This window comes from Capra hircus, chromosome 3 (genome assembly GCF_001704415.2).
Source record: "Capra hircus breed San Clemente chromosome 3, ASM170441v1, whole genome shotgun sequence".
Classification (NCBI taxonomy): Eukaryota; Metazoa; Chordata; class Mammalia; order Artiodactyla; family Bovidae; genus Capra; species Capra hircus.
Genome location: NC_030810.1, coordinates 40,748,327 through 40,764,054, shown reverse-complemented (window position 1 = coordinate 40,764,054; position 15,728 = coordinate 40,748,327). Strand labels below are relative to the sequence as shown.

General features: G+C 43.1%; 1 protein-coding gene across 2 annotated transcripts in view; it reads right to left on the bottom strand.

The window, feature by feature from the left end:
• Window positions 1–15,728, bottom strand: part of AK4 (adenylate kinase 4) — a 96,165-nt gene that overhangs the window by 11,113 nt on the left and 69,324 nt on the right. The gene's annotated exons all lie outside the window — the stretch shown is intronic.

The following is a 15,728-nucleotide window of genomic DNA, read 5'->3' as shown; positions in this document are numbered from 1 at the left end:
GTCCGACTCTGTGCAACCCCATAGACGGCAGCCCACCAGGCTCCCCCATCCCTGGAGTATATTATTCTTAGGTTACCACTAAATACACAACACACACATACACACACACACATTTTCAAAATCCAAATCAATTAAAGTTCAGCCCTTCACTCAGACCTTCATCTGAGCCTGCACCTTAACAGTAAGATGGGCAAAATTCCAGTCTCAAAAAGAACTGATACTTTTGAAACCATATGGATACTGCAAAACTTATAAATTCACCCTACTTTGCTAAACATGGGGAAATAAACTGCAATTGAAATTTGTACTCACAGGTATTACTTTCTTTTTTGCAGGTAGCTGATCCCAAATTATATATATATTTTCCCCATCCACTTTTCCCCTTCTATTTGTCTTGAAGTGATGGGACCAGATGCCATGATCTTAGTGTTTTTAATGTTGAGTTTTAAGTCAGCTTTTTTACTCTCCTCTTTCACCCTCAATGACAGATTTTATTTTCTTGGGCTCCAAAATCACTGCAAATGGTGAGTGCAGCCATGAAATTAAAATACACTTTTAATAAACGACCCAATCAAAAAATGGGCCAAAGAACTAAATAGACATTTCTCCAAAGAAGACATAGGGATGGCTAACAAACACATGAAAAGATGCTCAACATCACTCATTATTAGAGAAATGCAAATCAAAACCACAATGAGGTACCACTTCACACCAGTCAGAATGGCTGCGATCCAAAAATCTGCAAGCAATAAATGCTGGAGAGGGTGTGGAGAAAAAGGAACCCTCCTACACTGTTGGTGGGAATGCAAACTAGTACAGCCACTATGGAGAACAGTGTGGAGATTCCTTAAAAAATTGCAAATAGAACTACCTTATGACCCAGCAATCCCACTTCTGGGCATACACACCGAGGAAACCAGAATTGAAAGAGACACATGTACCCCAAGGTTCATCACAGCACTGTTTATAATAGCCAGGACATGGAAACAACCTAGATGTCCATCAGCAGATGAATGGATAAGAAAGCTGTGGTACATATACACAATGGAGTATTACTCAGCCGTTAAAAAGAATACATTTGAATCAGTTCTGATGAGATGGATGAAACTGGAGCCAATTATACAGAGTGAAGTAAGCCAGAAAGAAAAACACCAATACAGTATACTAACACATATATATGGAATTTAGAAAGATGGCAATGACGACCCTGTATGCAAGACAGCAAAAAAGACACAGATGTGTATAATGGACTTTTGGACTCAGAGGGAGAGGGAGAGGGTGGGCTGATTTGGGAGAATGGCATTGTAACATGTACACTATCATGTAAGAATCGAATCGCCAGTCTATGTCTGACGCAGGATACAGCATGCTTGGGGCTGGTGCACGGTGATGACCCAGAGAGATGTTATGGGGAGGGAGGTGGGAGGGGGGTTCATGTTTGGGAACGCATGTACACCCGTGGTGGATTCATGTCAATGTATGGCAAAACCAATACAGTATTGTAAAGTAAAATAAAATACAAATTTAAAGTATTGATATGAAAAAATAAAATAAAATACACTTTTTTCTTTGGAATAAAAGCTATGACAAAAACCTAGACAGTGTATTAAAAAACAGAGACATCACTTTGCCAACAAAGCTCCATCTAGTCAAAGCTATGGTTTTCCCAGTAGTAATGTACAGATATGAGAGGTGGACCACTCTCAAAGAAGGCTGAGTGCCAAAGAATAGATGCTCTTGAATTGTGATGCTAGAGAAGACTCTTGAGAGTCCCTTGGACTGCAAGGAGAACAAACCAGTCAATCCTAAAGGAAATCAACCCTGAATATTCTTAGGACTGATGCTGAATCTCCAACACTTTGGCCACCTGAAATGAAGAGCTGACTTATTGGAAAAGACCCTGATGCTGGTTCAGACTGAAGGTAAAAGGAGAATGGGGTGGCAGAGGATGAGATGGTTAGATAACATCATTGATTTAATGGACATGAATTTGAGCAAACTCCAGGAGATAGTGAAGGATAGAGAAGCCTGGTGTGCTGCAGTCCATGGGGTTGCAAAGGGTTGGACATGACTTAGCCACTGAACAATTCCCCCTCCAGGGATTGACCTGCTTTAAATCTCACTCCAGGTTTGGCTGGGATAGAACTACAGAGTAGTATCTTGTTTCTAAACAGTTTATCAGGTTGATCTGTTGTTAAAAACCTGACTGTATCCAATATCACTTAAAAAAAAAAGTGTCCTTTAAGTCTTAGTTAGGTAAAAGAGCCAAATGGATGAAGAACAGGAAAGAAAGTATAACAGAAGATGCAATATTCAGAAGAGAAACTTAAATCCCTTCAAAAAGGACACCATCTCATCTCTACCTTTTCATCACTATAAGTAACAAGAGAACTTTGTAAAGAAGGGTCTTCATGGCCCTAAAACACTTAACCATCAAAGAACTCCTTTTCCTATTATAGGAAGTCAGTTATTCAAACATGAGCAGGCCACATCCTGTGTTACAATCCCCAAGTTGTATGAATGCCAAGGTGATATCAGAGTGTTTGTTCAGTTGAAGATGACAAAACCCACCCAAAGTTGTCTCTATGCCCCTGCTCCAGGTAACAATCTCTGCAGAAAACTCTCTCCAATGCTCCCTTCTAAGCCTTCCTTATTGCCCGTCTAAAAGGCCAGGCCCTTTTCTCCAAAGCCCATTCCTCCCAGGCTCCTCACCCATCATCTTCTGCATATTCCATTACCAGGAGTCTGAGCTAAGTCATGGATGAGATTCCTGATTCCTTGTTCTTGCATGTTCCCCAGCTATAATCCAACTTACCTGTTTGCACAGCTTCACCTCTGGGCTGCCCATGACACCATTTCCCTTATCTACACTTCCCTACAGTTGACTTTGGCCATATCAACTTGCATTCAGTATTGCTCTCCTCAGGCCTCACTACCTTTGGGTCAAAGATACCTTTGCCTCAGGGCCTTTGCACTGGCTGTCCTCGGCCTAGAATGTTCTTCCTACAGATCTCTGAACATGACTGTTTATCATTTGAGATATTTGCATAAATAAAACTTCCTTGGGGAGACTTCTTACACTAGTATATTTAAAATAGTCCCACTTCCCTCTCATTATCTATCTTATTCTCGTCAATTTTTCTATTACTTATTACTATGAATAATTTCCAAGTATTCATGTTCATTTTCTATCCCTTTCTCACTCACTCTCTGAGAAATGGGACTTTTCTGTCTTGATCATTCTGTACCCTTTTGCTCCTAAAAAATTAACACTGATGAGCAACTTAGTACAGGGCCTTGAATTATTTCCAAAGTTTATGCCCTGATAAACTTGCTCACAGTATTTTTCAAGTTCCATGAGAAATTATCCATTACCTACATCTTACTAAACTCAACATCTGGTCTGCAGTCCAGTGTAAGCTTTGGTCACAGTAAGTAGAGAAATGAGAAAAAATACTTAGAAATTTTATAGGAATTCCATGGAGTAATTTTAAGGCTGTTGAATCTAAAATTTGGGCTTGAATTTGGTGGGTTTTTCCTTTCAATTTTTCTAGTAATTTGTTTCTATTGTATTTGGCAAGAGAATTGTTCTGTAGTGTACTGGGAAAACAAAACTGGAGTTTCACAACAGAGAGTTTATTCTAGGCTTTCCCTGGGGCTTCTTTTCTAATTTATCCAGTAAAGGAAATTATCCAATGGCCCAACTTTCTTTTCTTAAATTTGACGTTGTTTATTACAGAATCTCTTATGAGATTAAATGGTATCTCTTTGCAAAGGGACACAGGAACAGAGAAACCCAAACCCAGGGCACATTTCAACTCTGTTCTTATGACAAGGAAAGCGCAAGTTCATGCAGAGGCAAGGACAGACTTATCTTGCAGAGCACATCTCAGTCCTTCGGCTATCATGAGCCTAACCCAAGGTAAACACATGCTCCCATCAGGCACAAGAGCCTTTCCAATACTAGAGATAGCATAAAAAGAGACTGCTTTCCCATCCTCATTTGCTGTCCTCTTGTCATCTAGCATTCAGGCTGGCTTCAGCAGAGAAATAGGTACTTCTAATCTTAAATTCTAGGCTCCTGTGCCAATAGCCACCCAGCTACATCCTCTCCATCCTCCCACACTGACTCTCTGGCTAAGCATCCCCTTCACATAAAGGCACCCACCTGCTGGGAAATTATAATTGGAAATATGTTCATGGTGCTTCTGCAATGGGAACTGAGATAAAGTGTTTTCAAAATAGAAAAAATATATACTGCCTTTAAATAAACCGCTAACTTGATTTTTTTCGACTCTCATAATTTCTGTTCGATCAGATTATTACCACCTGGTATTTGAGGAAGTAAAAGATAAAATCATATCTGCCTAAGACCAAGTACAATGTGGACACCTTGGCCTTAGCCCTGGAAGGTAGCACTGCCTGGCGCACAGTGGCATACTTCTTTAACTAGTCTTCCTTATTTGTAAATAATTCCATGAAATTATATGACTCTCTTGAGCTCTGTAAACTAAACATGTAGTCCTCTTTCTGTTAAGGGCTTGATCTTTAAAATCAATGCATTAAGCAACTTCTCTTTTGATTAAGTTCAAAAACAAACCGACTTTCTGAATTGGGGTTTCACAGCATGTGGGTGAGGACTTCCCTGGTGGCTCAGACAGTAAAGAATTTGCCTGCCACTGCAGGAGACACAAGAGACACAGGTTCAGTCCCTGGGTTGGGAACATCCCCTGGAGTAGGAATGGCAACCCACTCCAGTATTCTTTCAGTATTCTTTCCAGTATTCTTGAAGAATCCCATGGACAGAGGAACCTGGGCGGGCCACTAATCCATGGGGTTGCAGAGTCAGATACAACTGGGCACACACACATGCCCTTATATTGAAGATGTAAGCAACATTTTAATTGAGGAGTGTGTACAGAATTTTAAAGATCACTTAAAGACCTGAATTCTCAGTCACAGTCCCTGGGGCCTCATTTTCCAGCATCACTTAGCTACTACCCTGACAAAAAAACATTGTTCTTTATCCTTTGGGTAGAGCTGAAAAAAGCCCTAGGAAAGAAGAGGCAGCTCTAAGAAGAGCAATTCCCCCAACAAATAAAAGCTCACATCTTGGTTAAACTTTCCTTGTCTAATGAGAGTAGAAGGCAGTCTGCTCAGCTCCCCTAGAACTATTTCTGAGTTTTTTGAGGGCCTCTAGAGGAATTGGTGGGAAATGGAATAGTGTACTTGGATTCACCAGGAACAGATTTCAAAAACACGTTGGATAGTGCCAACCTACTGGGCTCTCACATTGAGACCCATATTTAATTCCTCTTCTGAGACTTTCTAACACTTTGGGGGGTTGCTGGTTGCTTGCACTCTGCCATAGTACAGCTCAGCACACAGACTCCGCATTCTGGTCCCCACCCAGGCACCAGGGAGCTCAACTCAGCCACAGCTGACAGCCCAGGTCACAGGTCCTGTCTGTCACTCTAGTTAGCCAAAAGAACAAAGGCTCCATGGAGTAGGGAAACAGTGTTCATCTGTCTACGAGATAATTAAAATATGAATATCCTTCAATCTACAGATCCTAACTTTAAGGCTTTAGGACAGGGAGTTCCCTGGTGGTCCAGTGGTTAAGGATCTGCCTCCCAATGCAGTGAATGCATGGTTGTTTTTGTTGTTTTATAAATTTACAATTTATATATAAACCATGTTTACTGCATAGAAAATCTGTAGCTAGTATACACAGACTTCAAAAATGACTTGAGTATTAGTTGATCAAAAAGCCCAAGAGGAGGCACACAAAATTTCATTAATAGGAAAAATGGCATTTAAGAAGTAAAATGTTATACTTTACAAATTTCCATATCTTTTGATCTATTGAAAAAGATGATTTTTTTAATGAATCAATTTTAAATTTCCCTGTGATAAGGGAAAAATTTAAATATATGCACTTAATACTTTTGGGAGCATTGAAATGAAGCCTTAATATTACATGGTCCTGAGCATTTTGTATATCAATGGCTCCATCAGTCAAGTTCCTGAGATTTAGTCCAATGGCAACAATGAAAAGAGTCAACATGCCTGGCTACAATTCTCTCCAATATCACCCTTTAAGTCACTTTCAATCTTGAGCCTTCTCAGCCTGTTTTTCTGGGCTATGCAGGTCTGATCCCTGATCAGGGAACTAGATCCCACATGCCACAGGACAACTACTGAGCCAGCGCGCTCTGAAGCCCCCACGCCACAAATAAAGAGAAGCCTGCATGTCGCAACAAAAGATCCCACATGCTGCAACTTAGAAGGCCCAATGCAGCCAAATACATAAATCAATGGATTGGGTAAATAAATAAAAGACTTCAGGCCATAAAAAAGGAAATAGTATTCTAAAAGGCAGCATGGTAGCTCCAGAATCCCTTGAATTGATTTACATCAGTGTCTCCAAGGTGGGCTGAGCAAATCCTTAAAGTAATTCATTTGTAATTCTCAGAAGAGAATGTCAGAAGAGGTGCAATGTGACCAGAACATTTCAAGCCATTTTTAAAAGGACATCATTATGCATCCATACACATCTTTTAAAAAGAACACGAAGTCAGAGGGGTAGAATGAAGACTATCTGAAACCTGTCAAGCAAGATGTCCCTGTATCAGAACATGAGATGGTCATGTTGACTTGGGAGGTGGGGTAAATGTGGGCTTACTTTAGAATACATTTAGTTATCATTTGATATCCACTCATCCAAATTCTCTTCTAGAAAGCTACTCTTCATATGAGATTCAATTCAGTATTTTGAATTGCTAAGATATTGGGATTTGAAAGGAAACAAATAATTAACCAATTAGATTATGTTAGACCATGATCCCATAGTTATTCCTATTTCAATGAAATAGTTCAGAAAGTATTTCAATGCATACATAAAGTCTTTAAACACATACTTAAGTGATTTAGACTAGGCAGGCCCAAGGAGAACTTGCCACTCTAGCTATGGATATTCATTATTCTTTAAATATGCTGGCTCATGGTACCTATTAAAATTACAAGATCCCTGAGGGCTAGGGCTGTGTTTATTCCTGAAAGGCCCAGGATACAGTCCCACGTGGATATGATATTCCAGGCAGGCAAGGATTACTGACCAAATGGACTGATGCACACTCAAGTTCTGTCAACAGGTGGCAGCATTAATAATTTTTCCACTTAGAAAGAACAGCAACTGTGGTATGCTTTTATTTTTTACTAAAAGTAATCCTCAAAGACATGCTTTTAAATGACTAGCAGTATTCCAGCTCCTTATCAGGCTATTCCAAGTGAATATATTCCACTGTTGAGGAAACCAGAAAGTCCAACAGATCAAATAAAATAGCATCATATTGAAGCACAGAAAGCTTGTTTTCCTCCCTCTATCTACTCATGAGACTGCTCTGCTCTGCTCTGCTAGGTGATTAGAAGAACGAAAAACCGACCCCATGGGATCCTTGGCTGAGTGCGTCCTCAGTCACTCAGTCATGTTTAACTCTTTGTGAACCCATGGACTGTAGCCCACCAGGCTCCTCTGTCCATGGGATTCTCCAAGCAAGAATACTAAAGTAGATTGCCATTTCCTTTTCCAGGAGATCTTTCCAACCCAGGGATCGAACCCCCGTCTCTTGCGTCTGCTGCATTGGCAGGTGGATTCTTCACCACTGCACCATCCAGGAAACCCAATGGGATTTCCTCACCTCAAAACCCGGCCTGGAAAAGCTGCTCTGTCCTGTTCAAACAGCCCGCCCATGCTGAAAGCAGAAATGTTATGCAGTTAAATGTCTCCCAGAAGCAATCATGTTGCATCACTGCTTACAGTGCCTCACAGGTTGTTTTTTAGACCTCCCCAAAAGATGTACTAGGTGCAGGGAGATGTCACTAAATTCCGGACTGGTAATATGTTCCCAGCAGTGCTGGCCACTAGGCCTTGACCCCAGCCCCTCTCAGCCACACCAAGAGCCTGGGGAAGGGCAGCTGGAGCAGGAGGGGTCACAGCAACAAGCCGAGGCAGCGGAGAGCTAGAGGAACTAGGACATTTCTGTTTTTCTAATTTGGAGTGCGTTCACTCCAGAGGAAGGGCACAGAGCCAGAGTCCACCACCACATTCCCAGGCAGAAAAGAAAGCCCTCCACTTAATGGAAATAAAAGGGCACTTCTGAAGAGTGACTTCCAACATCCGCCTGGGATCAGCAGCTTGCAAAAAGGTCAAGCAACCTCAGGGCCCCTTCCTACCTCCAGTAAGATCTGGAGCCAATGTGGAGGCTTCTGACCACCCATCTCTTCCCAGAAGGACCAGGTTACAGACTGTTCATTACAATTAATCACTGAAGGATTAAAGCTGAAAGAAGTCAGTTATTCTTCCATGGTTTCCCCTAACCCAGTGGGGCATTCACATCACCCACTTAGTATTAACTTAAAACTAATCACCATCAAAATCTGTTTTGTGAAGGATTTTTCTCTCTCGTATCTTATTTGTTTACACAATATTAATTTGTATGCGTAACTGAGACCTCCATATTCTATTTCAGCCAATTTGTATTAACAGATGGTGAAAAGATTAAGAAGCAGCTGTGCTCCAGATGTTGGCGAAGGGGGCTTATGCTACCTCCTATCACTCTGTGAGCTCACAGTTCCCTCTGCAACAGGAGTGCTCGAGGGCATGCTTCCTGCTCACTGAGATCTTCCAGGGACACTTGGACGCCTGTTATATATCCTTGAGTTTTAGAAATTTGTAAGACGTGGGTACTGCTCTCAAAGAGCTTATAGGTTAGTAGTAAATGATTTGAAGACCTAGATAGGCTATAATCATTACTGAGTGATCTACTGATAAATACAGGATACAGAAAATTTGGTTTTGAATCACAAGTTTGGGTCTTGGAAATGGCTTATTGAAATTAAAGAATTCCGAGTAGGCAGGCATTCGTGGGGAAATTCCCAGATGGCATGGACATCTTCTGGCATCAGTGGAAGAATCTGTCCTGTTTAAGGACGTAGCTGACAACGACTAACTTGAAATCCCTGTTCTTAAACAAGCTATTCTAAAAGCACTAAGCCCTCTTTCCAGTAAGGGAAGATGTATACTGCACTGAGGAAGGTGCTGCATCTGCAAAACTTTTGCTTAAAGGCTCTTCTGTTAAAGAATTCTGCTTCCTCATTCTCTAGAACCAAATTAGGGGAAAATTGGTCCCATTGTGTCTCAGTTGAAACAAAAGGAATTTGTAAATTATTTCACCACAGCCCACATTTTTGCCCCAAGTATCCCCTACACAGGCTTAACTGTAGGCTGCAGGCCAGACTTCCTATAATCGCAGATACTTATTAACCTTTTCTATGGGCAAATACAGTGGAGGGCACTAGCAATACAACCACGAAGGACACAAACATAATCTCTGCTTTCTGAGCCATACACCTGGGGTGGGGGCATAAGGAAGTATGAAGTACCAAAATACAGATATATATCTAACATCACATGATTATAAGGTAAGAAGGAAGAGTGACGTGGATAGATAGGATGGTACACGAAGAATCCACTGAGGAGGGGATATCAGAGTAGAGATGTGAATGCAGCGACGCACATGGATGGGGAGGGTGGAGGGCAGGGTATTGCAGGCAGAGGGCATATTGAATACAAAGTCCCTGGACCATAGCATGCACGGAACCAAAAGGGTGAGAAATTATAAGATACTTATGGAATATAAGCAGATCTGTTCTCCTCTGCCCTAAACAGGTATGAAAGCAAAAGGAAACATGGCAGCAAGAAAAATGTAAACAAAACACAATAAAGACAAAGAATATAGCATCCAATATAATAGAAAAACTGAACAGATGGACCAACAAAAAGATATAATACTGGAATTGTGTTGTTTAGTTGTTAAGTCGTATTCAACTCTTTGCGAACCCATGGACTGTAGCCCACCAGGCTCCTCTGTCCATGAGGTTTCTCAGGCAAGAATACTGGAGTGGGTTGCCATTTCCTTTTCCAGGCGATCTTCCAGATCCAGGGAGTGAACCCATGTCTCCTGTTTGGCAGGTAGATTCTTTACCACCGAGCCACCAGGGATGCCCATAATACAGGAGAGCTTTCCAGAAAGGAACGAACTGAACTGGAGATCAAAAGGACACACACTATATAAGAGGAAAAACAAAATCAATATTGAGAGATTCTATTTACTTAAAGCATGAAAAAATAAAAAAATAAAGAAGCGAGGCGGCTGCGACAGACGGCGCAGAAGCGCCACCGAGAGGAGCTACCCACCTCGCCCAAGGTCGGGGCGGCGACCAAGAGTGCAGGCTGCATCTGCACAGGAGCGGCCGAGAGGAGCTACCCACCCCGTCCGAGGTCAGGGGCGGCTGCAGAGAGGAGCTACCCTACACCCAAGGTCAGGGCGGCGGCCCGGAGGAGCTACAGCACGCCTGAGGTCAGGGCGGCGGCCCAGAGGAGCTACCCCACGCCCGAGGTCAGGGGGGCGGCCGATCGGAGCTACCCCACCCCCGAGATCGGGGTGGCGGCCCGGAAGAGCTACCACGCGGCCGAGAGGAGCTACAACACGCGCTTCGTCAGGGGCGTCAGCCGAGAGGAGCACCCCACGTCCAAGGTCAGGGGCGGCGGCCGATCGGAGCTACCACACGCCCGAGGTCAGGGCGGCGGCCCAGAGGAGCTACCCCACGCCCGAGGTCAGGGGGGCGGCCCAGAGGAGCTATCACACGCCCGAAGTCGGGGTGGTGGCCGAGAGGAGCTACAACACGCCCTACATCAGGGGCGTCGGCCGAGACGAGCAACCCCACATCCAAGGTCAGGGGCGTCGGTCGAGAGGAGCTAGAGCACGCCCGAGGTCAGCGCGGCGGCCCAGAGGAGCTATCACACGCCCCAGGTCGGGCCAGCGGCCGAGACGAGCTACCACCCGCCTGAGGTCAGGGTGGTGGCTGAGAGGAGCTACCCCCCAGTCTGATGTCAGGGGTGGCGGCTGAGAGGAGCTACCCCCCAGTCTGATGTCAGGGGTGGCGGCTGACAGGAGCTACCACTCGCCCGAGGTCAGGGGCGGCAGCCGAGACTAGCTACCCCATGTCCAATGTCAGGGGCTTCGGCCAAGAGGAGCTACCCTACACCCGAGGTCAGGGGCGGCGGCCGAGAGGAGCTACCACCCGCCCGGGGTCAGGGGCGGCGACTGAGAGGAGCTACCCCGCACCCGAGCCCAGGGGAGGCGGCCTAGAAGAGCAACCCCATGTCAAAGGAGCGGCGGCTACGCGGGCGCAGGAGGGCCCAGAGGAGCTACTCCAGCGTCCAAGGTCAGGAGGGGCGGCGGTGAGGAGATACCCCTCCTCCAAGGTAAGGAGCAGCAGCTGCGCTTTGCTGGAGCAGCTGGGAAGAGATACCCCACGTCCAAGGTAAGAAAAACCCAAGTAAGACGGTAGGTGTTGCAAGAGGGCATCAGAGGGCAGACACACTGAAACCATAATCACGGAAAACTAGCCAATCTGATCACACGGACCACAGTCTTGTCTAACTCAGTGAAACTAAGCAATGCCATGTGGGCCCACCCAAGACGGTCGGGTCATCGTGGAGAGGTCTGACAGAATGTGGTCCACTGGAGAAGGGAATGGCAAACCACTTCAGTATTCTTGCCTTGAGAACCCCATGAACAGTATGAAAAGGCAAAATGATAGGATACTGCAAGGGGAACTCCCCGGCCGGGTCCGTAGGTGCCCAATATGCTACTGGAGATCAGTGGAGAAATAACTCCAGAAAGAAAGAAGGGATGGAAAAATGCAAAAAAAATACCCAGTTGTGGATGCGACTGGTGATAGAAGCAAGGGCCTGTGCTGTAAAGAGCAATATTGCATAGGAACCTGGAATGTCAGCTCCATGAATCAAGGCAAATTGGAATTGGTCAAACAGGAGATGGCAAGAATAAACATCGACATTTTAGGAATCAGAGAACTCAAATGGACTGGAATGGGGGAATTTAACTCAGATGACCATTATATCTACTATTGTGGGCAGGAATCCCTTAAAAGAAATGGAGTAGCCATCACGGTCAACAAGAGAGTCTGAAATGCAGTACCTGGATACAATCTCAAAAACGACACAATGATCTCTGTTTGTTTCCAAGGCAAATCATTCAGTATCATGGTAATCCAAGCCTATGCCCCAACCAGTAATGCTGAAGAAGCTTAAGTTGAACGGTTCTATGAAGACCTACAAAATCTTTTAGAACTAACACCCAAAAAAGGTGTCCTTTTCATTATAGGGGACTGGAATGCAAAAGTAGGAAGTCAAGAAATACCTGGAGTAACAGGCAAATTTGGCCTTGGAGTACGCAATGAAGCAGGGCCAAGGCTAATAGAGTTTTCCCGAGAGTACGCACTGGTCATAGCAAACACCCTCTTCCAACAACACAAGAGAAGACTACACATGGACATCACCAGATGGTCAACACCAAAATCAGATTGATTATATTCTTTGCAGCCAAAGATGGAGAAGCTGTATACAGTCAACAAAAACAAGACCAGGAGCTGACTGTGGCTCAGATCATGAACTCCTTATTGCCAAATTCAAACTTAAATTGAAGAAAATAGGGAAAACCACTAGACCATTCAGGTATGACCTAAATCAAATCCCTTATGATTATACAGTGGAAGTGAGAAATAGATTTAAGGGACTAGATCTGATAGAGTGCCTGTGAACTATGGACGGAGGTTTCTGACATTGTCCAGGAGACAGGGATCAAGACCATCCCCATGGAAAAGAAATGCAAAAAAGCAAAATGGCTGTCTGAGGAGGCCTTTCAAATAGCTGTGAAAAGAAGAGAAGCAAAAAGCAAATGAGAAAAGGAAAGATATAAGCATCTGAATGCAGAGTTCCAAAGAATAGCAAGAAGAGCTAAGAAAGCCTTCCTCAGCGATCAATGCAAAGAAATAGAGGAAGAGAACAGAATGGGAAAGACTAGAGATCTCTTCAAGAAAATTAGATATACCAAGGGAACATTTCATGCAAAGATGGGCTCGATAAAGGACAGAAATGGTATGGACCTAACAGAAGCAGAAGATATTAAGAAGAGGTGGCAAGAATACACAGAAGAACTATACAAAAAAGAGCTTCATGACCCAGATAATCATGATGGTGTGATCACTCACCTAGAGCCAGACATCCTGGAATGTGAAGTCAAGTGGGCCTTAGAAAGCATCACTACGAACAAAGCTAGTGGAGGTGATGGAATTCCAGTTGAGCTATTTCAAATCCTGAAAGATGATGCTGTGAAAGTGCTGCACTCAATATGCCAGCACATTTGGAGACTGAGCAGTGGCCACAGGACTGGAAAAGGTCAGTTTTCATTCCAATCCCAAAGAAAGGCAATGCCAAAGAATGCTCAAACTCCTGCACAATTACACTCATCTCACACGCTAGTAAGTAATGCTCAAAAGTTCTCCAAGCCAGGCTTCAGCAATATATGAACCGTGAACTTCCAGATGTTCAAGCTGGTTTTAGAAAAGGCAGAGGAACCAGAGATAATACTGTCAATATCTGCTGGATCATGGAAAAAGCAAGAGAGTTCCAGAAAAAGATCTATTTCTGCTTGATTGACTATGCCAAAGCCTTTGACTCGGGGATCACAAGAAACTGTGGAAAATTCTGAAAGAGATGGGAATACCAGACCACCTGACCTGCCTCTTGAGAAACCAATATGCAGGGCAGGAAGCAACAGTTAGAACTGGACATGGAACAACAGACTGGGTCCAAATAGGAAAAGGAGTACATCAAGGCTGTATATTGTCACCCTGCTTATTTAACTTCTATGCAGAGTAAATAATGAGAAACACTGGGCTGGAAGAAGCACAAGCTAGAATCAAGATTGCCAGGAGAAATATCAATAACCTCATATATGCAGATGACATCACCCTTATGGCAGAAAGTGAAGAAGAACTAAAGAGCCTTCTGATGAAAGTGAAAGAAGAGATTGAAAAAGTTGGCTTAAAGCTCAACATTCAGAAAACGAAGATCATGGCATCTGGTCCCATCACTTCATGGGAAATAGATGGGGAAACAGTGGAAACAGTGTCAGACTTTTGGGGGGGGGTGCTTCAAAATCACTGCAGATCGTGAATGCAGCCATGAAATTAAAAGACGCTTACTCCTTGGAAGAAAAGTTATGACCACCCTAGATAGCATATTGAAAAGCAGAGACGTTACTTTGCCAACAAAGGTCCATCTAGTCAAGGCTATGGTTTTTCCAGTGGTCATGTATGGACGTGAGAGTTGAACTGTGAAGAAAGCTGAGCGCCAATGAATTGATGCTTTTGAACTGTGGTGTTGGAGAAGACTCTTGAGAGTCCCTTGGACTGCAAGGAGATCCAACCAGTCCATCCTAAAGGAGATTAGTCCTGGGTGTTCATTGGAAGGACTGATGCGGAAGCTGAAACTCCAATACTTTGGCTACCTCATGCAAAGAGTTGACTCATTGGAAAAGACCCTGATGCTGGGAAGGATTGAGGGCTGGAGGAAAAGGGGACGACAGAGGATGAGATGGCTGGATGACATCACAGACTTGATGGACATGAGTTTGAGTGAACTCTAGGAGTTGGTGATGGACAGGGAGGCCTGGCCTGCTGTGATTCATGGGGTCAGAAGGAGTCAGACATGACTGATTGACTGAACTGAACTGATGAAGAAATAATTCTTCAGAAAATCTATACCAAGAAAAGAAACCGTATTCACAAAAGGGAAAACAGTCAAAATTGGCCTTGGGCTTCTACAGAGCAATAATCCAGGCCAGAAGACAATGAAACACGACTGCAAGGGACACAAGGACCACCTCAGAATATCACAGTCAGCTGAACCATTAAACAATAATGAGATGTTTTCAAACATGAAAATTCACAGAATATAGCACCTCAGGAGCTGTTCTGCCAGGAGGGCAGAGGATAAGGGAAGACAGGGAGAGAAGAGAGGCATTCAATAAAATCGAGTAAACCACGTGATGAATGGGAAAGCTGTGTTAAAAATAATGCAAATAAACTTATTTAGAAAACAGAAATAAAGTTACAGATGTAGAGAAAAAACTTATGGTTACCAGGGGGAAGCATAAAGGGGGAGGAATAAATTGGGAGATTGGGATTGACATATACACACTACTATATATAAAATGGATAACTAATAATGACCTACTGTATAGCACAGGAAACTCTACTCATACTCTGTAATGACCTATGTGGGAAAAGAATTTTCAAAAGAGTAGACATATGTATATTTATAACTGATTCACTTTGCTGCATGGCAGAAACATCTTAAATCAACTATATACTCCAATAAAAAAATTTTTTAAGTAGTTCAGTTTTATTCATATACAAGTCACTTGTTTAAAGTGTATAATTCAATAGTTTCTAGTATATTCAGTGATATAACTAAGATTAATCAAAATAAACAGAAGAGTGGTATGGGGGAAAAAATGAGTGCACAGAATTCATTAAAATTTCTTAACTGTAACACTGTAAAATGACAAGTTAGAGAAGTTTATAATAAATTTTCACATTAAATGCTAAGAAAATTGGGAGGAAAGGGAGAGGAGATGAGAGAAAATGTAAGTATATTGCTTAAATTTGAAACGTGAGATTGAAAAAAACACAAATATGTCAATCTCATCTTTTCATAATCTTAAGAGGCTTCCATGGGAATTAATATCCCTTGTGATGAAGAAGGTTTTTATATGAAATTCAGTATTAATTCCTTA